The sequence below is a fragment of the Crocuta crocuta genome, unplaced genomic scaffold (assembly GCF_008692635.1).
Source record: "Crocuta crocuta isolate KB4526 unplaced genomic scaffold, BGI_CrCroc_1.0 scaffold219, whole genome shotgun sequence".
NCBI classification, from domain to species: Eukaryota; Metazoa; Chordata; class Mammalia; order Carnivora; family Hyaenidae; genus Crocuta; species Crocuta crocuta.
This window is the reverse complement of record NW_027551572.1, coordinates 8,378,076-8,403,840: the sequence shown is the minus strand read 5'-3', so window position 1 is coordinate 8,403,840 and position 25,765 is coordinate 8,378,076.

Sequence of the window (25,765 nt, the reverse complement as noted above, 5' to 3'; positions counted from 1 at the left end):
TCCATGCCACACTGTAATAAATGTTCTCGGTATGTTTTCAAGTCTGGAATAATACATTGATATAGGAAATCACTGGTCCCTGTTTTACATAAAACATAACCCGGGCATATTACCATAGAAATGGCTTAAAAGTAAAGACAAATATATAATAAACCTTCAAAAGATGGGTATTCTTAGGAACCAAAATTTGTCAATAGGAAGGGTTTCCACCTTACTTAACCTTTTTCCCAGAAGGATTGTGGTCCCTGTTAAGAGTATGTCAAGATACAAATGTGCACACGGGGATGGTGGAGAAACAGACAGCCTAACGTCAAGGCGGAACAACTTCCTCAGCCTAGGACACCAATTCCTAAGAGCACATATTCCCACTTTTTTTTGGTTTCATTCAAAGGGATACAGAGCCTTGGGATTTTAACCTATGGTTAAGTGGCTATTATAGTGATCATACCTGGTTGTTGTTTTCAAATGCACACATTCTAGTACCTGGGTCGTCTGGGTGCGTGTTAACTTTCCTCTAAGAGTCCTGGGGCTTTCTCAGCTGGTCCAGCCCCGGTAAAGAGAGTTGGCTTTGACAATGGAGTAGAACCTTCTCTGCTTTCTCCAAATGTTTGCTGTGATCCTACTGTGTCTGAGCATGTGGGTGGCCAATAAATCCATCCCCGCTCAGGCAAAACTACTGAAAGAGCCCCACCCGGTTGGCGGGGCTGAAAGGGATCGTCCCCACACAAGGGACGGGGAGACAGACGCACATGCACGTGGGCCCCTGTGGGTCCGACTCTATTTTGAAGTTCATTTCTAAAATGAACTTGAATGTGAGGTGTCTCAGAGCTGGACCCCCTCTTTTGACAACAGATGAGGGGGCGACGGGAGCGGGCTTTCCTTCGGAGCCCCCGCGGCGGGAAGCTGGCGAGGACGCCGGGCTCTGGGGAATGGGCCCTCGGTCGCACACACCTTCCAGTTCCCGCTCTTCTGAGGCGGCTCGTCCTGGACCCCACGACCGCGTGCCTANTCGGGGGATGCGCCGGGGCCGCGTCTGCACCCCCAGCTCGGGCGGGTGGCGACTTTCGGGCATCCCCGGGCCGGTTCGTGCCCGGGCACCGCCTCGCCTTCTTCGCTGGTGGAATCGAGCCCATCTCGCAGCTCGGCTTCCCAAACTCGGCTCCCGCCTGCAGACTGCCGCCCGCTCTGTGGTCGGTGTAGACGCGCGCGTTGTGTGCGCGCGTTGACCGTAGAGGTACTTCCAGCCCCCGTCAGCGCTTTTACCCTTCCACGGGGCCTTTCCCGAACTTTCCGAACAGCCTCACTTCAGTCTCTCCCACCTCTGTCCACTAACACATTTTTCTCTCCAAAAAAGAACCGTTGTAGAAAGTTGCAAGCGCAAAAGAAACCAGCTGGCCCAGTCGAGGCGACTTCAACTGGTGGTTAGTTAGACTTTGGGCTCTTTGAGATTAACAAAGGGTGTGTCTGCGCCTGCCCTTGGCCCTGCGTTTTCCCAGAGGAATAGTCCTGCCTGGGCCACGGGCTTCTGGCCTTATCTCCGTTCTCGCAAGTCGTTAGCAGTGACTGGGTAGACTTTGTCCCTTTTTCTCAAAGTTGCGTGTGACTGCTGCCCCTTGGATCGTCCCTGGGCCCCACCCTCAGTCGCTGGCCCTGTATATCCAGCGATGCTGCCGCGGAGTCCCGGACACAGTCCCACCCTGGGTGGGCTTTCTCTTGCCAGTCTCCCAAGGCAGTTTCCAAACAGTACGGTAGCTTCACTTTGAGTCATTGGCCTATTTTTCCTCCTCAAAAATGCCTTTTCCTATAAAGGCCAAAGTAACTCCAAAGAGGTTTTGTTTTGTTTTTAGTTTGTATAAATTACCTTCTGACTTTTAGAGATAAGAGAGCCCCGTATGCCATCAGCATTTTGCATCCTAACCTCTCCGTATGGTGCTCACAACACTGCCTTCTGCTCTTGCTCTGTATTTTCACCTGCCTGTCATCCCCACAAGGTTAAGTTTCTCAGGATCCAAAACCCCCCATCCGTCTGTAGGAGCCCATTAGCCCTTATGGAAGTGTGTAGGCTAGAGAGCAGGATTTTTTTTAAATGTATATAAATCCAAGTTAGTTAACGTATAGTGTAGTATTGGTTTCAGGAGTACAATTTAGTGAATAATCACTTACATATAACTCCTAGTGCTCTTGCCAACAAGTGCCCTCCTCAATGCCCCGTGCCCATTTAGCCCATCCCCCACCCTCCACCCCACCAGCAACCCTCAGTTTGTTCTCTGTATTTTAAGAGCTTCTTATGGTTTGGCTCCCTCTCTTTTTATCTTATTTTTCCTTCCCTTCCCCTATGTTCAACTGTTCTGTTGCTTAAATTCCACACGAGTAAAATATGATGTTTGTGTTTCTCTGACTTATTTCACTTAGCATAGTACACTCTAGTTCCGTCCACGTTGTTGCATATGGCAAGATTTCATTCTTTTTGTTTGCTGAGTAATCTTCCACTGTGTGTGTGTGTGTGTGTGTGTGTGTGTGTGTGTACACCATATCTTCTTTATCCATGTATTAGCAGCCACTTTGCAGATGTTATTGAACATTTTAGTCACAGCATCTTCTTCCTTGGGACCTACCCAACCCTGCCAGCACTTTGGCTCCCTGGCAAGCACGCAAACTCTTTTGGGTTTAGTGATATAGAGCAGAGATTTGTAAGCAAGGTCAGATAAAATTCTGGGACATTTACAGACAGTGAGATTAGTTATAATTGGACAGATTCATGCCTTCTTCCAGCTGTTTATTTCCCCAGTTAAACCTCTTGTGGCAGTTTAACCACTTTTGTGTGCCCTCGGGCATATCGTACAACTTGGGACTCATTTTCTCTCATCTAAGAAATGGGGTTGATAAACTTTGCTCTTTGTCCACCACGTGGTGTGAGGATCAGGTCGGGTAATGAAATATGAAATAACAAAAAGCAGCACAGCACAAGGCATCAGAGGGACACCATGCAATGTGTAGCATCAAGGTACAAGAGGGATAAAGAGCTCAAGTGGTGAGGGGGGAGAGAAGTTGCTACGCTCTTATCTTTCTTTTTTATTTTTAAATAGTTTATTGTCAAGTTGGTTTCCATATAACACCCAGTGTTCATCCCCACAAGTGCCCCCCTCCATGCCCATCTCCCCCCTCCCCTCCTCCCACCCCTATCAGCCCTCAGTTTGTTCTCTTATCTTTCAAATGTACTGTCTCTGGTGCTCTGGCCAGGGATGAGCTTACTTTTCATGGGAAGTATTCATTCCTGGGTCCGTGTCATTGTCTGATATTTCAAGGTGTTCCTAACTATGCTTGTAATTTTAGGAAATTCATGGTTTCTGCAATTCACATCAGGAGGACAAAACTAAAGAAAAGCACCTTTTGTTTATTGCTGTAATCCCCTTGTTTTTAAGTGTCTCGTATCCAGAATTCTGTCTCCCAGAGTTATGGTCTTCCTGAAGCCCGCCCTCCAGTGAGGTCCACCAAATTCCAAATGATCCCCCAAAAGAGGGCTCTGCCAGTGTGTCATAGCAGGTCACAGGTACACCAAGCATGGGAAGGTTGGAAGGCATAATCTTGACAACAGCCAGGACCCTCATCAGTGAAGATTCCAATCTCAGTTGGAGTCCAGCCAGATACTCATTTGGCATTGGGGGTCCCTGCCAGGGATCGCTGCTGTTCCACAGGGCACAGGAGTAGAGTGGGAGACATCGCTCAGAAAGAGATGGGGTTTGCCCCTGCACACTTGCCTTCTGGTAGAGATGAGGCAGGTATCAGACAGTGAAATGCAAGGCAGAATGTGGTTAAGTAAGGTAAAAAAAAAAAAAAAAAGATACAGAGCAAATGCAAGGAATCTGGAGGAGAATGAAAATTACTTCCAGCTTGGGGGAGTCTGTCCTTCACTTAGATGCCCATTTAACAAATATTTATGGGCCGGGCGTTGGAAGAGTCACGGACCCATTTGCATTGCGTCCACCTTCGCTGCCCCAGTGATAAGTTCAGGTTCCACTTTGTTGTGATAAATTAATGCTTCCTCCCTCAGCCTCATTGTATCACCCAGCCCAACATTTGTCACTTTTTCCTACCTTGTAGGGATTACTGTCAGGTCAGAATAATTCTGTCTCTTGAATACTTTGTGATAATACAGTTGTTTGATACAGTGATACAGTTAGTTGAGTAATGTTTTCCTGTTTAACACAGGTTGATTAGTATTGAAGCATCTTGGTCCTTGGGCGTGGGTATCACTAGAAGCTTATAAAGACTTGATTCTATAAATCTGGGTGGGGCCCAGGAATCTGTTTTTTGAGAACCCCCTCCCCCTGGTAATGCTGATGCTCTATTGCGTGCAAGGTTAAAGCATGGGTCAGGAAGTTGGGCACATCTTGCTTCTGGTGCCAGCTCTGTCTTTTGCAAGTTCTATGACCTGTGTTTCTTTGCCTTTAAGGTGAGAGTAACTATCTCATCCTGTAGGGTTGTCGGTGACTGTGGATTGTTTAGCAGATTATCCGGGACAGTGCTGCTGCTTGGTATTTGTGAGCCATTAATTTTACTATTATCAGTGTTAGTATATGCAGAACATTGTTGGTATTCCTTTTTTCAAATGGAAATACGATAACAGCCTAAACATAGTAACAGCCTTTTGTATAAATTAACATATAATGATCCCTTAACAGTCTGTCATCTGTTGAGTGTTTCACCCGAATCACCTGGTGTATTCTCTCAACAGCTGGAGAAGGAGGAATCTCACAGAGAAAAATCTCTGATCTGCTTACCCAGTCAAGCCTACTCTGCTGAAGTTATTGGGGCAGATCAAGGGTGGGAAAGTAGAGACAAGACACCCTATACATTCCTGGTCCCTTGGCACTAGGAAGTGGCACGTTGTCACAGTCACGGTGGCCATCACCAGTGTGGGGGTGACCGGTGGATTAGCCTGCCTGCCCACAGCTGGGCTGCTTGGGTCACAGGAATAGCACCCAAAACCATGGGGTGGGAGTGCCACTGCTCTCGTGTGAATTCCCGGGAAGCATTACAGTCTTCAGGTCAGTCATAAATACTAGCCGAGAAGTGAACAAATAGGCTTTGCTAATATTCAGTAAAAGAACTTAGCTAACATAGACAGGAGACACAATTACCCACAACTGTAGTTAGTTTAGAAGCTTCAGTAAGCTTGGCTCACATTGTAAAAACATGTCGCTGTGATGTTATGACACTTTAGCATTACTTATTATGGATATGTTTTTTTCTCTTCTAGTAAGCCATCTTTCCAGTATAACACAATTTCTTCTTTTTAATTTTCTTTTATGTCTTAGTTACATTAAGGGAATCAAATTCTTTAAAGCTTTCTATAATCTGGCCTAAGCTTTTAAAAAAATCTCTCCTTCCTTCTTTTCTTCCTCCTTCCTTCCATTCTCCCTCCTTCTTTCATTTGCTTTCTTTAATGTACCACTTACTATGCGTCATTTAATTAAATCGTTGAATAGCTACACAACCCTGTGAGGTGGGTTCTGCTTGTATACGTGAACCTGAGGCTGAGAAGTTAGGTACCGTGCCTAAGGTCACATAGCTAGTGAGAGTGCTAATGTTTAAACCTGAGCCATTCTCATTCCAAACTGCACTCTTGACCCTCAATTTCACCTTCATCCATATTATGTACTACTTTGCATGTAGTGGGCTCCATCCAAACTACTGTTTTCAATTCCCATCTGTATGCCTTTGCATATAGCCTTTTCTTCACACCGCCCCTTCTCTTCACCTGATGTTGAATCCTATAGATGCCTCAACTTGGCCACAAATACTTGTTAAGAAGAAAAATAGTAGCCTTTGCTAATAGCCAATAAAAGGAGACTGTGCTAAAATAAAGAGGAGACCCAGTCACCTACAAATTGTACTAGTTTGGCAGCTTCAATAAACATGGTTCACATTGTAAAAACATACATCTTAACAAGAGCTGGAATGCTTTCTTCTTCATGAGCGGATTCCTGCCTCTTCTAGTAAATTCCTGTAGAGCTGTTTGTTTGGGCCTTACCAGTGGCTTGGAATCCACTGGATCCTATATTAGAGTCACACGTGTGTCTCTCTTCCCTCACTAGGTTATATACTCTTTCAGGGCAGTAACTTAAAAAAAAAAAATCATTTTATATTCCCTCAAAATTAGTGGGTTCTTATATAGTAGGTTTTCAATTAATGCTTGTTGAATGGTGATTTATTTCTGCCACTCTGGTTGTCAGATTTGAGATGAGTGAATTTTTCATAAAGGCGAAGTAGCTCTTGATGCTTTACTGAAGATTATGTGCTTTTTGAAGATGCTAAGAAACAAATTCCATCACAAGAGTATTCCTTCACCGTGATTGGTACCTATCATATGACATTCTTTTTTATTCATGTATGTAAGTAGCTTTAAATGCTGTATATTTTCATATCTTCTACATTGGATAATAATAATCCTAATAATAAACAAATGGAATTTTTTTTAAATTTTTTTTTAATGTTTTATTTATGTCTAGGAGAGAGGGAGAGAGACAACGTGGGCAGGGGAGGGTCAGAGAGAGAGGGAGTCACAGACTCTGAAACAGGCTCCAGGCTCTGAGCTGGCTGTCAGCACAGAGCCCGACGCGGGGCTCGAACCCACAAACTGCGAGATCATGACCTAAGCAAAAGTCGGACGCTTAACCGACTAAGCCACCCAGGCGCCCCAACAAATGGAATTTTGAATTCTTGTGGGCACTTAAGAAGGGGCATTTGCTGAGGCACCTGGGTGGCTCAGTTGGTTAAGCGTCCGACTTCGGCTCAGGTCATGATCTCACGGTTCGTGGGTTCGAGCCCCGTGTCGGGCTCTGTGCTGACAGCCAGCTCAGAGCCAGGAGCCTGTTTCAGATTCTGTATCTCCCTCTCTCTCTGACCCTCCCCTGCTCATGCTGTCTCTCTCTCTCTCTCAGAAATAAATAAAAAACATTAATAAAAAAACTTTTTTAAAAAAAAAGAAGGGGCATTTGCTGGTCTAATACCTGTATGTGGTTCAGTTACACAGAAATGAGGGTTGGATTCTCCCACCCACAGATTTTCTATATTTTTGGACTTTGGACTTTGGTGATACATAACCTGATAAAGAAGTTTAAGCAAAATTGCAGGATGCCAGCCTTCCATAAGCTCCCACAGATTTCTTTGTACTTGGGGGATAAATAGTTCTTTCAGATAAGAAGTGTCTGCAAGAGAAGGGAAATGGTGAATGAAATGGAAAATTTAGAGCTAATAGTTTCCTGGACTGTAGAGTCCATTACAACTTAAAAGTTTGTTTATTTTTCTTTATTTTCTATTTTTTTACATACACAGTACATACTCCATTTAGTATACATCTGTATCTGTTTATATTATTTAAATGTGTAAATTGTTCTTTAATAAGTAATACTTGATTACTTTAAATATGTGTAGTATGTACACCTTATGTCATTATAACAGCTAAATGCAGTTGGTTACATTTCTTTCTCTTCTACGCACCCCCCATCTACTTACATATTTGAGACTGTATTATATGGATGTTAGCATTTTGCTTCTTTTGCCTTTTTAGTATTTCTGGGACATAGTACTACTATATTCTTTTTTTAAAGTTTATTTATTTTGAGAGAGAGAGACGTGTGCAGGAGAGGGGCAGAGAGAGAGGCAAAGAGAATTCCATGCAGGCTGTGCACCGTCAGCACAGAGCTCGATGCAGGGCTAGAACTGACTGATCTTGAGACCATGCCCTGGGCTGAAATCAAGAGTCAGACACTTAACCAACTGAGCCACCCAGGGGTCTTTAGGACTGCTATGTTCTTAACAGCTCCATAGAATGCTGCTGTAGCAAGAATGTACATATATGTAGAGTTTGGTGCATTATTGGTGTCCACAGTCACTCATTAGAGTTTGTACTCACAGTGCATGGTTCATTGACCATCAACTTGCCTGTTGTTGGCTCTTGCTAACGATGCCCAAACAATTACTCCATTGAGTCAAGTCTAACAACCAATCATTCATTGACAGAATAACTATAGTCATTTAGTTGGCATACACAGACCAAATGGACAGTTGGTTGAATTTCTTGCTTTTCAACCACTTGTGTCTCTCTAGCTCATTTCTGAAAACTTCCATGCATTTTTCTATAGACATGAGCAGCAAATTGTATCTGTTGACTGAAAAATTTAGGCCTGAGAAGGACCACGAGAGAAATGTGGCCACATCCCAGAGTGATGCAATGTTGAAATGTTAAACATGTTACCAAGTAATATTTCAAGAAACCCCAAGACTTCCTCACCCCTACCCTCCCAGCAGAATAGATTTTGAAAGTAGAGAACCTTCAGCCCTTGGAGAAGATCTTGAGAAAACATGTACCCTAGCTTTTTTTTTTTTTTTTTCTTGAAAATGTAAACAGTGAGATCAGTGTCTTAAACACAGTAGTCTTGTGTTATGGGGATGGATATTTAGATAATGGAGACAGTCAGCTCAGCCTGAGCTATAAGAGAAAAAAAATGGGCTCTTCTTGAACAGGCCCCTGTCATAAGCAGCACATGTAGGTGCTGAGGGAGGAACTTTCAGGAAGGACCGTGGTGATGGATTTGAGAGAGAAAGGGGTAGAGAGGGAGAATGAGAGAAGTCTAAGCGGTTTGCTTTCCCAGATCCCAGCAGGCAGGCTGAGAGACACTAAGACAAGATTTCAGATGTACTAAAATTCCTAATTCAGTTTTTGAGGGCCTAGAAAAAGGCATAGTAGTTGAAGACCTTTTAAAAACCTTTTTAAAAAGTAGTATAGCAATTTATGTTAAGCAGTGCCTGTTCTTATCTATGACAGCCAAGATTTGATTGCCATGCATGGGTTAAGAAATAGCCCATAGCATCAATTTAAAAAAATCTCAGGTTTTTTTGAGTAAAATTTCACACTATTCTTTTCCCTAGAATTTTAAAGCACTGTTGTTGTTTTTTTTTAAAGTCTCACATTTTATTTGAGAAAGTAGCTTATTGTTAAAACTAGGGCAAGTCTTGAGTGACATTTTGTAAGATGTTGGAGCTAAAACCTCTTTATTTAAACATCTCTTTCCCCTTAATTTCCTTTTTTTCTTTTCTGATGAGAAAGTGGGAGAAGCAAAGGGAAACAACTCTCAACTGGTTAAAGAACAGTGTGTTGCTTCTTATGGTATTATTTAAATCATAAAATCCCTTTCTGTCCAGAAGTTCTGTACGCATCACCTCTACATTGCTGTGATGAAATACTGTGTGTCCTGGAGCTGAGAAGAGTCAGCAGACCAAATCCTCAGTCTTTGGCTCAGTCAGTTAAGCATCTGACTTGGACTCAGGTCATGATCTCACAGTCTGAGTTCGAGCCCTGCATTGGGCTCCGTGCTGACAGCTCAGACTGGAGCTTGCTTTGGATTCTGTGTTTCTCTCTCTCTCTCTCCCCCTCCCCTGCTTGTGCTCTCTCTCTTAAAAATAAATAAACATTAAAAACAATTTTAAGACAAAAATGGAAGAACTACGTGAGGAAAAAGTTAATAGGTTTTCTCTTATCTGGCTCGAATTCTAACTCCTCAAGGTAATATTAGCCATCCAGGATGTGCCCTTCCTCCTTCTCTTTGTTTCTATAACTATATACAAATGTATATACACATATATTTTTTTCTATTCAAGATAGGAACGTACACATTAGGCTGCAAGATTTTTTTATTGAGATATAGTTGACTTATAACATTGTGTAAGTATAAGGTATACGTTGTGCTGATTTGATACAGTTATATATGGCAATATGATTACCACCATAGCTTTAACACCTCCATCACTGTCGCATAACTACCATTTCTCTTTTGTGGGGAGAACATTTAAGATTGCGAGTATATAATTTCAAGTATGCAATTTCACTATTATTAACTATAGTCACAAGGCTATGCATTAGACCCCTAGAAGTTACTCATCTAATCCCCAGTTTGTACCCTTTGACCAACGTCTCCCCACCCCACCAGCTCCTGGTAACCACCACTCTACTTTCTGTTTCTACAGGGTTGCCTTTTTTAGATTCTGCGTACAAACCAGATCATATAGCATTTTGTCTTTCCCCATCTGACTTATTTCTCCCAGCATAATACCCTCAGGGTCCTTCCACATTGTCACAAATGGTAGGATGTCTTTCTCTTGGCTGAATAATACTCCACGGTGTATGTATAGTACATCTTCTTTATGCATTCATCTACCAGTGGACACATAAGTGATTTTCCTATCTTGGCTATTGTGAATAATGCTGCAGTGAATATGGGAGCACAGACACCTTTTCGAGATCTACAGATTTTTTTTTAACATAACAAAGCGTCATTGACATTCTCTCCAAATTAAAAAACTCATTAAAGAATGAAAATTAAAGTAAATAAATAAATAATTGAAAAACTCGTTTAGATCATGGCCGCTTAACCTTCCACAGTTTAACCATTCAGGTTGATTCAAGGTTTGTGCTACAGGAACGGTTCTTCTCTGAACATTCATGTGCATGAATTTGAACATGCTAACATGCTGAAGCTTTTATTTTTGTCTGTCAGCATCCCCAGAGCAGTATTACTTTCCAAAAGCTGTAGTAATTCACAGCCTCACTAACGCTACTTGAAAATATCTGTTTTCCCGTATCCTTGCCAGCAGAATTTATTTTAGGATAAACTTTCTAATCTCTTTTTCCTGTTTTGTTTCAAATGATTTCTTTAGGGAGCACTTGTCACTATCTTTACTTTAAAAAAAATCCCATTCATTTGAATTATTCATGTCTTGTCTTTTTTTTAATTTTTAATGTGCGTATGATTTGTCTTCTAGAATTGGAGGAGAAGAACTTCAGCCTGAGCTCACTGAGCCTAATCGTTCTGTATTGAGGTGAAACAAAACACTTGATTTCTCTTTATAACAAAGTCAATGTAGATCTTCAGTTCCAATTTTCTCCTTGTAAAAGTATAGGATTTAAGAAATCATCTCCGGAAATATAAGTGTTTTAATAAAAACAGAAATTTATGAAATACAAAGACAGGACATTTTAAAGGAGTTTTAAGCTCACAGAGCTAACCGAGTTTCCCTTTGAATCCAGAAGTCTGAAGACGAAGGTTCTTTGAGAGCCTTCGTTCCGAGTTGTAGCGGATTACATCAAGAGGAAAAAGTGAATCACAGCAGATAGGAATTTAAACCTGGAACGTTGCTGAAAAGCCCCTGCACCGTTGTTCTTGCTCATTTTTCTGGGAGGTGGGACTGGATCCCAGGTCTCCTGTTCTTATCGTTGCTGAGTTCATTAGAGAATTATTTGTGTATAACTCCAGCAGTACATTGGTTAATCAGAAACATCTGCACAACTGGGGTCGTTTATAGGAACAGAATAAAGAAATCAATCAGCACAATTTCTTGTATTGGGGGAGGTCGGGCCAGCATTGTGTAGCCCAGAGTAGTAACAGGGCTTTGTAGCTAACCTGACACAGATGGCAGAGAGATTGTGTCTGGGCAGCAGAAGTCAGAGCTGAAAATGGAGAAATCCTGTGAGTCCTTGACATCTGCCTTAATTTTTACTCTGTGTTTAATGTTAGTGTTTTAAAGGCTCAGACGCTTCAGAAAGGGATGTCCTGTTTAGAAAAAGCACACATCAGAGTTGTACCCTCAAAGGACGGAATCTCCTGAATGAGGCAGGGTTGTCCAGATCAGAGTCCCCTGAAAGATAAGTCTGGTCGTTCTGCCCAACTGCCAGAGCTGTGACAAGCCAAGGGCCTCATGCTGGGAACATGCCACGGACCAGACAGGCGAACTGACATGCCTGACTAGAGGGAGCTAAATTGGGCAGAGGACATGAGTTCCCAAGAGAGACTGAGGCTGGAGTCCTAACCTGACATAGCTAGAGCAGTTCCTCAGGGTGGGGTGTCCTTGTGCAGAGCCCCAAAGGTCCACGAAAGTTGAGTGGGTTGAGAGAACACAGCCCCGTTCATCTGGCTCTTGCAGTCAGTCTCGCTGGAGACTTCAGTGCAGGAAGATGGGGGGTCTGAAGAGAACAGGGAAATCTCTAGAGCCAGCATCTCCCTGTGTGGCCCAATCTGAGGGACCCTAAACTCTCTTCCACCACTTAAACATACATTAATGCTCAAGGCCAGAAGTCCACTGGTCCCAACTACCAGAATCCTGAGGTGGGATTCGGTTCCTAGTGCCTGGTTGGCTTTAGGTAGGGTAACCTTGGTAGGCAGCTGCATTGGGTTTTAGCCGGTGAGTGTTGAATGGTGAGGGAGAGTAGTTCCCCTGGGGAATTGGCAGCTTTTTCTCCTGAGATGCACGATAGTCTCAGCGCTGGGATTTGCAGACGCTCACATCTTCTTTGGGCCCCCATATATTGATACACATGGCCCCTGTGCTGTCCCTTTCCTCACTCTGCCTCTGCTTTTAGATGCCCTCAATCCTCAGAGACCATGTGAACTCTTGAAAATTAAGTCACTTTCAGGTCAAGTCCTGATATCAACTAGTTCATTTATTTAATGCCTTTTACCTTGGGTCCTCTGCTAAAAGTAGAGTGGAAAAGCGGACAGAATAGAGAGGTAGGAGCTCAACACTTCCACTTCCAGCTTTGCTGCCAGTAGTCCTGTGACCCTGACAACAATAAAACACTATGTGAAAGTAGAGTGGAGAAATCCATAGGGATGGGGAGTCTGAGGCTCGGAGGATGTCTGCGATGCCTTTTGGGGGGGAGGGGAGACAGCAGCTCCACCTCAGGCACTGTCAGCAGTGCACTCATTAACATTTTAACTTATCAGTCAGAGACTGATGACTCTGAAATTTTACCTTGCCTGTTTCTGACTAAGTATTTGATAAATAAGTGACATCTCTCATTTAGCTAAAATAGTGTATATGTGTTGTGTGTAATATATAAAATCAAATTATATTTCAGCAAACTCACTGAGTTCTTTATACTTGAATCTCATTGTGTACTTGCTGAAGAAAGAACATTAGCTATTGCTTGAGATTTTCTTTGTAATGTTATTTGTGGAGGTGGGATTTCTGCCAGATGCTGTCCAGGAATGCCCAGCAGATCTTGTTTTATTTATATCCAGTGAAAATCACACTATCACACTATATGCGTACACACATCCATTGTACTGACCCTTATTCTCTATTAGAACACACATGGTCATGACCCTGAAACCGCCTGTCCTCACCATCTACTACACACATGTGCATGCATCATTTGCTTACTCTTTTTTTAAAAAATATTTTAATGTTTTATTTATTTCTGAGAGAGAGACAGCAAGCAGGGGAGGGTCAGAGAGAGAGGGAGACACAGACTCTGAAACAGGCTCCAGGCTCTTAGCTGGCTGTCAGCACAGAGCCCGATGTGGGGCTCGAATCCATGAACCATGAGATCATGACCTGAGCTGAAGTTGGATGCTTAACCGACTGAGCCACCCAGGCACCCCTCTTACTCTTTTTAAAAGAATTTTTTAAAATCTTTATTTTTGAGAGAGAGAGACAGTGTGAGCAGGGGAGGAACAGAGAGAGAGGGAGACACAGAATCTGAAGCAGGCTCCAGAATCCGAGCTGTTAGCACAGAGCCCAACTCAGGGCTTGAACTCACGGATCGAGAGATCATAACCTGAGCCAAAGTAGGACCCTCCACACATTGAGCCACCCAGGCGCCCCCAATGCTGAGATTGTATATGCATCAGCCTTTGTGGCTTTTTAGAAGGCCGAGACCATTGCTCACTAAAGTGCTTCTTGTACAGTCTCAGACAAAAACACCATATGCAGGTGACTGTAAGTGTGTTGCTTCACTGTGATGGTGGTGGTTCCTGGGAAGAGGTAAAAATACCCACATGGGGCCTCACCTTGGGAGCTCTGTCATGATCATTGGTTGGTGGCTGTGACCATTATTGGGTGAGTCTCTTGTTTGTATTTCTTACTCGTGGCCTGAGGAATAACACGTTGCTATTTTGGCTCGAAGGCAGACCATCTTGGATATCTTCCAAGAGACTGTGTTCTGCTCTTGCTTCTTGAGATTGGTGCAAACATTACAGGATCTCCAGTTATGCATGGAGAGATCCCGGACCAACAGGCTGGTAAATGGTGCCCCTGTGGACTCTCTGCTTTATAGAGAGGTTAGACAAACTTGTCTACCCAGGAAACTGAACCTTAGGGCTGGTGCCCAAGAGAGGCCAACCACCATCTTAGATAAAGTTGTGACTAGGACAAAATTCTTTCGAGTTTCAGCCCCAATGCCCAAGAGAGGATGAATCCCTCATAGAAACTTCCCCTGTTCCCCCCTTCAGCTCTGGCTCCAGCAACATGGAGGGGAGAGGAAAAGGGAGGAGGTTTCTGCTGGTGGAGAGAGTGCAGAGGTCAGCAGTGACAGCAGGGAGAAGAATCTGGTGGTTCCAGGCTGCAGGGAGAAGGTTCAGCGGTGGGGCAGGGAGCCATGGAGTGAAAGCAGTGAGAGCCTTAACCTCCCCCCACCCTTTCAAGAAGGTCTCATGCTAATGCGGTTGTGGCCAGGAGCCTGGAAGTATAGGGAAACTTGGTGAGCTGACCTAAGCTATGGTCTGCCCTTAGAAAGAACTCATTAGGAAACAGAAATAAGAGGATGCCTGCTTTTCTCAAGCTTACTCACAGAAGTCAAAAATGAATTCTCCTTCAGATTTCCAGTAATCATTTTTACAAGTGATAATCATAATAGTATCTAACATAGATACTGCTTACTGTGTACCTGGTAGTGTTCTAAATGCCCTAAATTAACCCACTGAATCCATATGATGATCCTATGAGGCAGGTACTGTTACCTTCATTTTGCAGATGAGGAATCTGTGGCTGACAAACTTGCCCAAGTTCACACAGTTAGCTTGGCAGAGTCGAGATTCAGTTCAGTCCATGTGGCTTCAGAGCGCACTCTGAACCATGATGCCAACCCCGCCCTCCAGCTCTTCAGTGAGGGGCATAAAATTGGCAAGGACCTAAGTGGCCCCGGATTTTTTCAAGCAGATGACTGATCACTAGTACAGTGTTCTGGGAAAATAAAACCTGGGCTTTCCGTTCCTCTCTTTTCCCTCATGCTTCTGGTTTAGGGTCACCAGCCCACTAGGAAAAGACAGTCTCAAACAGTGAACAACAGCCTCCTCTTTGATGGTGTTTTGGGTCCAGCATTAACTTCTCTCCGAATCATCCACTTTAACACCTGATGTCCATCACAGACACATTCTAAATGACCCTCTAAGACTACAGTGTCTCAAATGAGGAAGAAAATCTTCCTAGAGTGTCACAAGTGCTGCCTAAGACTGGTGTCATTGACTAGCGTCACATTATGTTCTCAAGAATAAATGAATAACACAAGTTATATTTAGCTGAGGGGGAAGGAGTGTAATACTCAACTATAGGAGCGCCTGGTTAAGCATTGACTTCAGGTCAGATCATGATCTCACGATTCATAGGTTTGAGCCCTGAGTCGGGTGAGCTCTGTGCTGACAGCTCGGATCCTGGAGCCGGCTTCAGATTCTGTGTCTCCCTCGCTCTCTGCCCCTCCTGCCCCCCTTCTCAAAAATACATAAGCATTTAAAAATGAATACTCAATCATAAAACATAGAACCTCTTATAAAAACAAGAATATTGGAGTTAGGAGGCAAAGTGAATATAAAGATCATTTTGCCCATCCTCTTGTTTCAGAGGTGAAGAAACAGAACCCCAGAGAAGTCAGGTGGCTTTCCCAAGGCTAAGGCTGGTTGGTGGCAGAGCTGACACAAGAACACAGGCCTGCCGAGTTCCAGTCCAGTGCTTTTTTTCCCCACCCAAGATTGAATAAAATAGTCCATAAGTGATTTTCTTATTAAGTTACAGGTGAAACAGAATGATCTGTGTTTTTATGGTTAGACCAAAGCTAACACTGCCCTAAAGCGTGAGGGGTGCAGCTGGAAACCTTCAGGTCCAAACCACAGTAAAGCCCAGGTGAGGAAAGGAAAGGCAGTGTTCAGGGCAGGTGCTCATGTCAAGTTCACTGTACTGAACCTCTGTCTTCTAGACTCTCCTGGCCAGGAGAGCAGTTATCTGTCCCCACTGCTCTGCTCAAGTCCGTTGTTTTGAAGGTGAAGGAATTAAACTGGCTTGGTTTATAGTAGAGTTCAGTGAGAGGGATGGGGAAGAAGAAGGAAATGGCCACTTCTTTGCCACAGAGGAAAATTATCTCAAAACCCTTCTGCTGAGAGTGACTGTCAGGCAGCCCGGTCTCTCCGAGCTTTGGGTCCCAGAGGCCTGCAGGCTGCAGGGCTCTGGCTACATTACTGAGATGAAGAATTTTAAGCCCTTCCTGGAAGAGGCTCGTGCAGCCTGTGGAGGCCTCCCTGGGGACCTGTGCCCCACCAGTAGCTGGGCAGGACTGCTGATGTTGGGTCAGACCCACAGGGGCCCAACAGACACTTCCGCGGACAAGGACAGCTACAGGTAACCTGCGTACCAGCGGCCTGGGAATCCCCACAGGCAAGAATGGAGAGGAAGTCAGCTCTGCATCGGGGAGACAGAAACCTAGACTCAGAAGGCATCCAGAGCTGTGTTCCCCACTTCTGGGCTCTTCTGCCTCAAAATGGGCCCAGAAGGGGCTGTAAAGTAACTTTGTCTGGGACTGATTTCAGCCCTGCTCTTGTGTGATTCCACCCACGGCAAGAGCATTTGGGGGGGGGGGGAATTAAAACTACCTTGATCAGCAGTCCTCAAAAGCACCCTCTTTGGTGGACCGCCAAAGGGTGTGGGACAAATTATTCATTCCCTCCCTTCAAGCAGCTCTGTCAGTCCCCTTAGGGACTTCTCTGGCAATTTATCTGGCCGTCTTTTCAAGCCTAGGAAAAGACAGAATAAAAAACCTGTCCCCAGAAACAGAAGGTAAAACAAAACCAAGTTCATTCTTTTTTTTTAGAGTGGGGGGTGAGGGAAGGAGGGATGGGCAGAGAGAGGGGGACAGAGGATCCAAAGTGGGCTCTACGTGGACAGCAGACAGCCCGATGTGGGGCTCAAACTCATGAACTGTGAGATCCTGACCTGAGCCAAAGTCAGTCACTTAACCTACTGAGCCACCCAGGTGCACCCGAAACTAAGTTCATTCTTAAGCTGGATCTGATTTGGAAGGTTTTCAGAACGGTGCACAGCTCACCAGCCCCTTGGGACCTTTCTAGCCTCAAATCTGTAGGTCCTTGTCATTGGTCAGAGGACATCAGGATCTTTTGTTTATCTGGTATGACCTGGAACGCTCCTTGTAGAATTAAGCAAGAAACCAGATGCAGAGAGAGGATTCAAAGTTAGAAGTTTTGGGGACACCTGGATGGCTCAGTCAGTTAAGTGTACAACTCTTGATTTCAGCTCAGGTCATGATTTCATGGTTGTGAGATTGAGCCTTGCGTTGGGCTCCATGCTGAATGTGGAGCCTGCTTAAAATTTCTCCCCACCCCCAGTAAATAAATAAACATTAAAAAAAAAAAAAAAAGAACAACAGGGGCATATGAGTGGCTCAGTCAGTTAAGTGTCCAACTCTTGATTTTGGTTCAGGTCATGATCCCCAGCTCATGGGATCCAGCCTCACATTCAAGGAGCAGGGAGCCTGTTTGGAATTCTCTCTCTCTCTCTGCCCCTCTCCCCCACTCATATGCTCTCTCTAAAAATAATAAATTCAGGGCGCCTGGGTGGCTTAGTCCGACTTTCGCTTAAGCGTCCGACTTTCGCTTGGGTCATGATCTCACGGTTGGTGGGTTCGAGCCCCGCGTCGGGCTCTGTGCTGACTGCCAGCTCAGAGCCTGGAGCCTGTTTCAGTCTGTGACTCCCTCTCTCTCTGACCCTCCCCTGCTCATGCTGTCTCTCTCTCTCTCTCTCCTAGAAATAAATAAAAAACATTAAAAAAAATAAAAATAAAAATAAATTTTAAAAGCAAGCACACAAAGTTAGAAGTGTATGACTCATATGTCTGTGGTTTTTCTGCCTTGTGCTTGATTAGAATGTCAGTTTTGGGGACATGTCCTGCCTTTGTGCTGTGCCAGTGTCAGCCAGCCTTCTGTGATGCCAGATCCCTCCGGCTACACCCACCTCATCTGTTCCTCCACTTCCCTTAGCCTAGATGGTGCAGAAAGTGGTTTCCAGCTCTTCCTCTGAGTGGCCAGGGAGTGTGGAGGAGGTGCTGTGGGCAAGCCCCAGGCCAGATGCAGAACGGGCCCCACTTTCTCCTGAACTTACTCTCCCAGTTGCAGTGTAAAGTGATGAACTCCCATGAGACCAGTACTGGCCTGCTTGCTTGGCGGAACCGGGGGGCAGAGTGTGCGGTAACCAGCTCAATTGCATAAATCAGCCCAGTGAGTTCCTCCTTTCATCCCCCACAAGATACAGCAGAGGGGCCCCAAAGCTGAAGAACTTCACAAATAAACCCAGTCATAAAAGAGAAGCCACACGTGACGAAACTTGCTCTGTATAGATTCTGGGGGCTGGCAAGACCGAGCATGGTGGGTCCCTTCTTCCCAGACTCAAAATATTTTCAAGAGCTAAAATTTAAGAGGGAACAAGTGGCATTGAGTTTAAAAAACAACAAGAAGACACATGCTCAGAGGGTAGCCCCATTCCTATACTTGAATAACAGATGCTAAGGGGACACGGCATCTGGGCGGTATTTGAAAAGGAATCTCTCTGTGAACAGTGAGTACACCACATAAAGAAGTATTGTCCGAGCCAGTGTTTTGAAACCTTTTTTGACCATGACTCACAGTGAGAAGTACATTTTTCATTGAGATCTAGTACACGTAGACAGATAATAGAAACAAATGTTTTATAAAACAATTCCCATTCGTACCAAATGCAATACATTATATGTGTGTTATATATATATATATGACACATTTTTTTAAAGCATGTTGCAACCCACTAAACTGACTTGACTGTCAGAGACTAGGCAACAGCTTGCAGTTTGGAAAATACTGATTTGAACAGAAACGTGGCAGACATGTAGAAACCGGTCTCATTGTAGCCCTGGCAGATTTCCACACAAGGGGGTTCAGGACACAGGCTTCCTGGCCCCAGAAGAGGTTTTCCTCACTCTCCTCATCACTCAAAACTGGTAGAGAAGTCATGGCCATGGAGGAGCAAGGAAGGGAGAGGAGGTCATGGCTGAGGGAGGGGCCAGAGGCTGAGTTACATCCCAGTCACACGGCTAGCACTCGAGTGCCCGCGACGCGGTGACCTGGCACGGAGAAGACAGACTGTGCCCACAGTGCACGGGTACCCATGTAAGGAGTTCTCTCCACGAAGGTGTTTAGTGAAGGCAAATGTGAACAATGACACACAGGAGCCCGAGCCACCCCTCCCTTCTGTGTTCCCTGAAGGAAGGAACCATGGTACAGAACTGTGCTCAGTGTTACACCCCTAGTTCTGTGTCTCATTTATATTAAGTGGTCAATGACTCTTGAAAGATCATGTTATCTAATTAGTACTTGCAACTAGACTAGTAAAATTCCTAATTATGTATGGTAGTATTTTAAAAAAAAACATGATTTGGGAGCACCCGGGTGGCTCAGTTGGTTAAGCATCCAACTTGTTTTCAGCTCAGGTCATGATCTCACAGTTCATAAGATTGAGCCCCACATCGGGCTCCGTGGTAAGTGTGGAGCCTGCTTAAGATTTTTTTTCTCTCTTTCCCCCTCTCATTCTCTGTCCCTCCCCCTGCTCTCTCTCTTTCTCAAAAAAAAAAAAAAAACACAAAAAAAAAAACAAGATAAAAAAAGCAACCCCACAATATTATTTGAAGGGCACTTTAACACCCTTGAGTCATAATGTCATATAAATGAGACAGGACAGATAAAAAAAGACCCAGAAAAGTTTGGGTTATGTAGCAGAACTGCTAAACCCCATCTGAGTTTCTGGTCCTCCACACAGCAGGCCTTTAAAACGTTGAGGTTTGTCAGGTTTGACTTGTAGGCAGGCCTTGGGACAAATTGCTCTGGCCCTTGGCTTTGGGAGGAGAAGTCCAAGTGTTGTGGGGCACACTGACCCTGGCCGGCCAGGGAACACGAGAGAGGGCATCCGGACTTTCCACAGCTGCGAATCTGAGCCTGCCCTTAGTTTACCCTCTTGGGTCGGGCAGTTCAGGATGATGTGACTTAGGCTTACTTCACCCAAGTTTCTGTAGAGAGGAGGGTGCTTGGGGACCACTCTTTTTTGGATCCTCAGTGGAGTCTGTGTTTTGAGTTCTGGAACAACCCAGCACTAATGGAGCACGGAGCTGAGAAGTGGCCTGGGGCTGTGGAGATGCTGGCGTGGGGCCTGGTGCAGAGAGCGGAAGGAGCCCCTCAGCTGGGTTCCTTGTAAGCCTCCAGCCCCGGGTGGGGGCCTTCAGCACCTGACCCTGCTGGTCCAGATCCCAACTTGCCATCCTGCTGCTCTACTAAATCAGCTCCCGTTCTGGGAGGGCGGAGGGGAGTAGGCAGGGAAGCCGGAATTCAAAGAGGCGAGAGGCAGAGACGCGACGTGACTGGAGAAAGATCCTCCAAAGGGATGGCTTCCCTCCTGAAAGTGGGCACATAACAAATGGAATCTCAAGACGATTGCTGTCCCTTTTAGACATGTGTTCAAGTCTCACGTAGCCCAGCCCCAGAGAAAATAGCTAGGAATGGCTGGTAACTGAGGATAATTTGCACTTTTCAGAAGATCCCCCTGGGATTCTGCCTTAAAGAACAGGCAACCCTTCGGCTCTGGGGCACGGACATGGGCTTTGGGACCTTGGGTATGTGAGTGTCTTCACAGGATGGTGGGCCCACCTAGCAGACTCTGTCTGTGTTTTTAATACATTGCTCAGTTATTTACACCTACTTAAGGTAAAGAATGCTCTTGGATAAGACCAAATCTAAATGCAAAAGAGCATTCGAAATAAAAGGTAGGCAGGGAGCCCCAGATTCTAGTTTTAGCTCCATCATTGTCTCTATGACTTTGGGCCTTAGTTTCCTCATCCATTATTTGGGGAGATTGGACATGCTCCCTCCGAGCTCCTTCAGCTCAAACGCCCTGTGACTCTCTTCAGCCTGAGAAACATTTTCTGGCAGGAAAGAGAGGCTGCCCAGAGCTTCCTTCTCAGGCAGCCAGTGAGTACATTCTTTCCTGTGCCCACATATGGAAGCAATTTCTAGATTATCCAAGGCACTTGTGCTGCTGAGCTCAACCGAAATAGAGGAGCTCAGTGGTGGAAAGTGGAAAAAGAAAAAACCTGCACGTGTTTTCTTACCACCGTGCACTTTCGTATCTGCAACAGTCCGTGCAGTTTGCCTCTCCTTGCCATCTCAGGGGTGTGCCAGTGTGTTTGGGGGAATTTCACAGATAAAACTCTGATAAGAAAACAAAATGAGTGTTGAGCTCACTGCTTCTCCTCAGAAGCCAAAGGCCACTCTCCCCTTCTCCGCTGGTAGCTCTAAGGCTGGGGGCCAGGGAGGAGCATGACATTCCTGAGTTTTGTTCCCACATTTATTGTAATCTTTCCTTCTGGTCTGTTAAAATGTGGACTATTAGTGGCTGCCTTCAAGGTTCTTTGTAAAGTTGAATTGGGAAACATTAGCCAAGTGCTTTGAAGGGGAAAATGTTTTATTGGTTCCTCTTCTGAACTCCTGGGGGTTTTGGTAGCAGTTGAGTGGTAACTCTTATAGACTAGAGGCACTCGGGCATTTACTCCTAAATTCAGGTCAGGAAAATGACTTTTCCTAGAGCATGACCGTATCCACAAAGCCTCATCTGTGGCCCTGGTCCCCATAAATGGTCCTAAGGACCTTATTTCCTCCCTCTCTCTTTTCACTCCTGACCTTACTTCTTGGGGAAGGAGATTACTGAAAAGGACATGTTTATACGAGAAATGCCTTTTGTTCCCCTTTCAGTCAGCCCCTAACTTCTCTACTGGCTAACCCCCTGCTGACATGAACATTTAAAAATTAATTTGTAAAACGGAGATACTCTTCCTAGAAATGAGGTCTGCGTGATTAGGGATCTGTGAATGTACATACCGACCCTTGGTAAAGCTGTTGAGTCAGTGTTCTCATAAAGATCTGAGGTATCCCTTCCAAAGACTTGCTGGAAAAAGTCTCTCAAAGTCAAGACAGTAGGCTGAGAAATGACAAAAGACACTTAGCAGAGACCACATTTTGTTCTGTTGCTGGGTCTCCAGCACTGAGCCTTCTCTGGCTAAAGCATACCTCATTCCCGGAGAGCGCGTGTGTCCCACTGCTTTGCTTCATGTGGGGTTGCCGCCGTGCAGGGCTACAAATCAAACGTGACACGGAGATAGAAACGCTTATCAGAACCTCGCATGTCTGCCTGTCCTATTTCAGGACACTCAGATTAGCTCCGCTGGCTACAAATATGATTGTAATTCCATACCTAGATTTCCCACCGTGGGTTTCTTGCCTGTTTCAAAGTGACTACACTCTGTCGAACCACAGTCGAGAATGTTTAAGCCCCATCTCTGTAGGACTCTGTGCTAGATTTTCTTCAGTGCTAGTCAAAGAAAGTTCAGCTGACCTGCCTGCTGTCTGCTAGATGCTGACAGTCTGAAGCACTGATCCCAGAGACGAGTTACCACACGTGGGCCTGTCCCTGCCACGGGAATGTGCACCTTCCACTTGGGGCCAGGTTGGGTGCTCTGCACCAGGCAGGGTAATGCAGCTCCCGGCTGCATGATGGATGAAGACCATTGTGTCTCGGCCACACCCACACCCATCCAGACACCAGGCACCCACTGGACCAGTAGAGTTGAACTCACCCCTCCTGGCCAGTCACCCCCAAGCCTCACTCCTCTGCAGCCTTCACTCTGGGAACACCCGCTACCTGCCAAATAACAGCTAGTAGTGATAGTAGTAATAATAGTAGGAGCAAATGTTTATGGATCATTTCCAGTATATGTGGTTCTCTTTTTAATATTCTTGTTTTACCAATGAGGAAACTAAAGCACAAAATGTTAGACAACCTGCCTCCTAACATCACAGAGCCAGTAAATGCAGAATCAGGATTTGAACCCAGGCAGTCTGACTCCAGACTATTTAAAGTATACTTCTTTCTACTGAAGAATTCCACCCCTATAGTTTCCACGTGGTGGTTCATGTCCTAGTCCTTAGAGCCACAGAAGGACCTAATTTTATTAACATAGGACAGATATGTAATATTTGAAGACAGTTATCACATCTCTCTTGGTTCTAAACCACCACGCCAGGCTCTTCGGGCCAGTTCTACCCTGGGTCTCCCTCTTGCTCCCAGAAAAGCACAAAGAGTGCTTTATAATTTTCCATCCAAGTCAGACACTTGTGAGAGGCAAGGGAGCACTATTAATAATTATGCTGGGACAACAGGCATCAATGGGGACTGTCCTAGGCAAACCAGGATGTGCTTCACCCTACCCCCAGGCCATGGTAGAGATGCACTTGGAATGCCTTCTGAAGCCCACCCAAGTGGATTATGGGAAAGTTGAGCAAACAGTACACAGATATATTATTGATGAGAAATTAGGTTTTACGAGTCTGCCATTATTTGTCAGACTTCCTGCAGTGGAAAAGTGCTGGGTATCAGGTTAAGTCCCACAGCTGCTAATGTATGTGATCTTGGAGGAGTCACCTCCCCTCCTAAGTCCTCAGTTTTCACATTTGTAAATAGAGGTTGGTAATGTGGGAGTCCCTTCCAGTGCTAAGCCTCTGTGTCAGCATTCCTGATGCAAGCAATGGTCTCCATCCTCACTTGAAAGCCACAAACGTGGAACATGAGATTTTTCATCCATTCTCTGCCAATTTAGCTGTTCTCCTGCCAGCATTATTTGCCAAACCCTAGAGGTAGATTATTAGAGTTCCAGAAAGATCCCTTTATCTAGCTTACTTTCGGGTAGTCTGTGAAATTGTGCCAAGCACCAAGAATCTTTTTTAAATAATGCTTTTCTTCTGAGACAGCCCTAGATTTTGTCAGTACGAATATAGGAAACAGAAAATGGCCCCCATTGAATGTACCTGTTGACCTAGTGAGAAATTTCTGTTTTAAAAAAATTAGGGGCTCCTGGGTGGCTCAGTCGGTTATGCAACGGACTTCGGCTCAGGTCATGATCTCGTGGTTTGTGGGTTCAAGCCCCCATGTTGGGCTCTGTTTTGACAGCTCAAGCCTGGAGCCTGCTTCAGATTCTGTCTCCTTCTCTCTCTGTTCCTCCCCCACTCATATTCTGTCTCTCTCTCTCTCAGAAGTAATAAACATAAAAAAATTTACTGGGGCACCAGGGTGACTGAGTTGATTGAACGTCTGACTCCTGATTTCGACTCAGGTGGTGATCCCTGGGTCGTGTGGGCTCGAGCCCTGTGTCGGACTCCATGCTGAGCATGGAGCCTGCTTAGATTCTCTCTCCCTCTGTCCCTCTCCTTTGATTGCATGCTCTCTCTGTCTCTCTAAAATAAAAAAAAATTAATGTTTTTTAATTTACCTTTTCTATTTCCTAAAACCTGTATCTGTGAAATAATTTCAAAGGATTTTTACATAATGTATCTCATTAAACCCTCAAAATGGCTGCATAAGATGGGTATTATCTTCGTTTTCCAGATATTGAAACAGAGGTTCAAGGGGACGAAGCGCCTGTCTGAGGATCCACGGTTAGTTAGCAGTGGGACTGGAGCTCTGACTCCTGTCTGCAGGCTCCTTATCCAGATGTCCTTGTGTTTTAAGCCGAAGAGTCTTTTTTCTTCTTTTTCAAACAGAAGCAAAGCCTTTCTAGGTCGAGTGTACTGCCTTACATGGTGCTCTGTGAAGGGCTCCATGAACCTCCCGCAGAATGTGGTTTGAACAACCGTGCACTTTTCATAGGTGCCCCACACTGTTTTGCCCATTTCAAGTGTCCAGGATGCTCATAGGGTTCTGCACAGTTTCATTCTGCTGAATTTGCTGCATTTAATAAACTTCATTGTGATTCTGAGTCAGTTGGTCAAACCGTCACGGGACTTGTCAGTTGTATGAACACAGTCATTGCTAGCAGCATCATCTCCTTCCTTTTCCCTTCTCGCCCTTGACTCCCGAGGCTCAGTTATGACCCTCTCCACCTTGTCTCCCCACCTTGCCCTGCTGACTCCCAGCCCCTCCTGTACCACTGGCAGAGCCATGTGTCCTTTCTGGATATTCCTTGGCCGTCTTCATGATTCACCCCCTTCCCCAAAAAGCACTAAATACCTATGAAATAAAATCATGTGAGAAGGCCCTGCCTAGTGACTCATGAGCCTGCAGCCTTGCTACAAAGCATGGTGCCCCTTCCTTGTGTCTGAGATGATGGCTTCACCAAGATAATCTTCCAGGTTCCTTCTATTGCAAACTCTTACTGCTTTTATGCCAGCCTTTTCTCTTCCCTGAGTGCTTGGCTCATTTTCACTGCCTCTGTATCCCCTTTCTTCTCCCCAGAATCAAAGCACAGTCCATTGCCTCTCCTAGGAGTTAACTCCATGGAAGAGGAAAAGTTAGAGAACAAGATTTTCCATTCTCCGGGGGTGCTGGGTCCCAGCGAGCCGCCAAGCGCCATCTATTCAAAGAGCACCCTTATCCAAGGAAGAAAAAAAGAGTGGGAAATATTTCCATTTTTTAGTTCTCTATTTTGTTCTCAGCAGTGTGATTGTTGTTGTTGTTGTTGAAGTTTATTTATTTATTTATTTTTATTAAATATTTTTATTTATTTCTAGGAGAGAGAGAGAGAGACAGCGTGAGCAGGGGACGGTCAGAGAGAGAGGGAGATACAGACTCTGAAATAGGC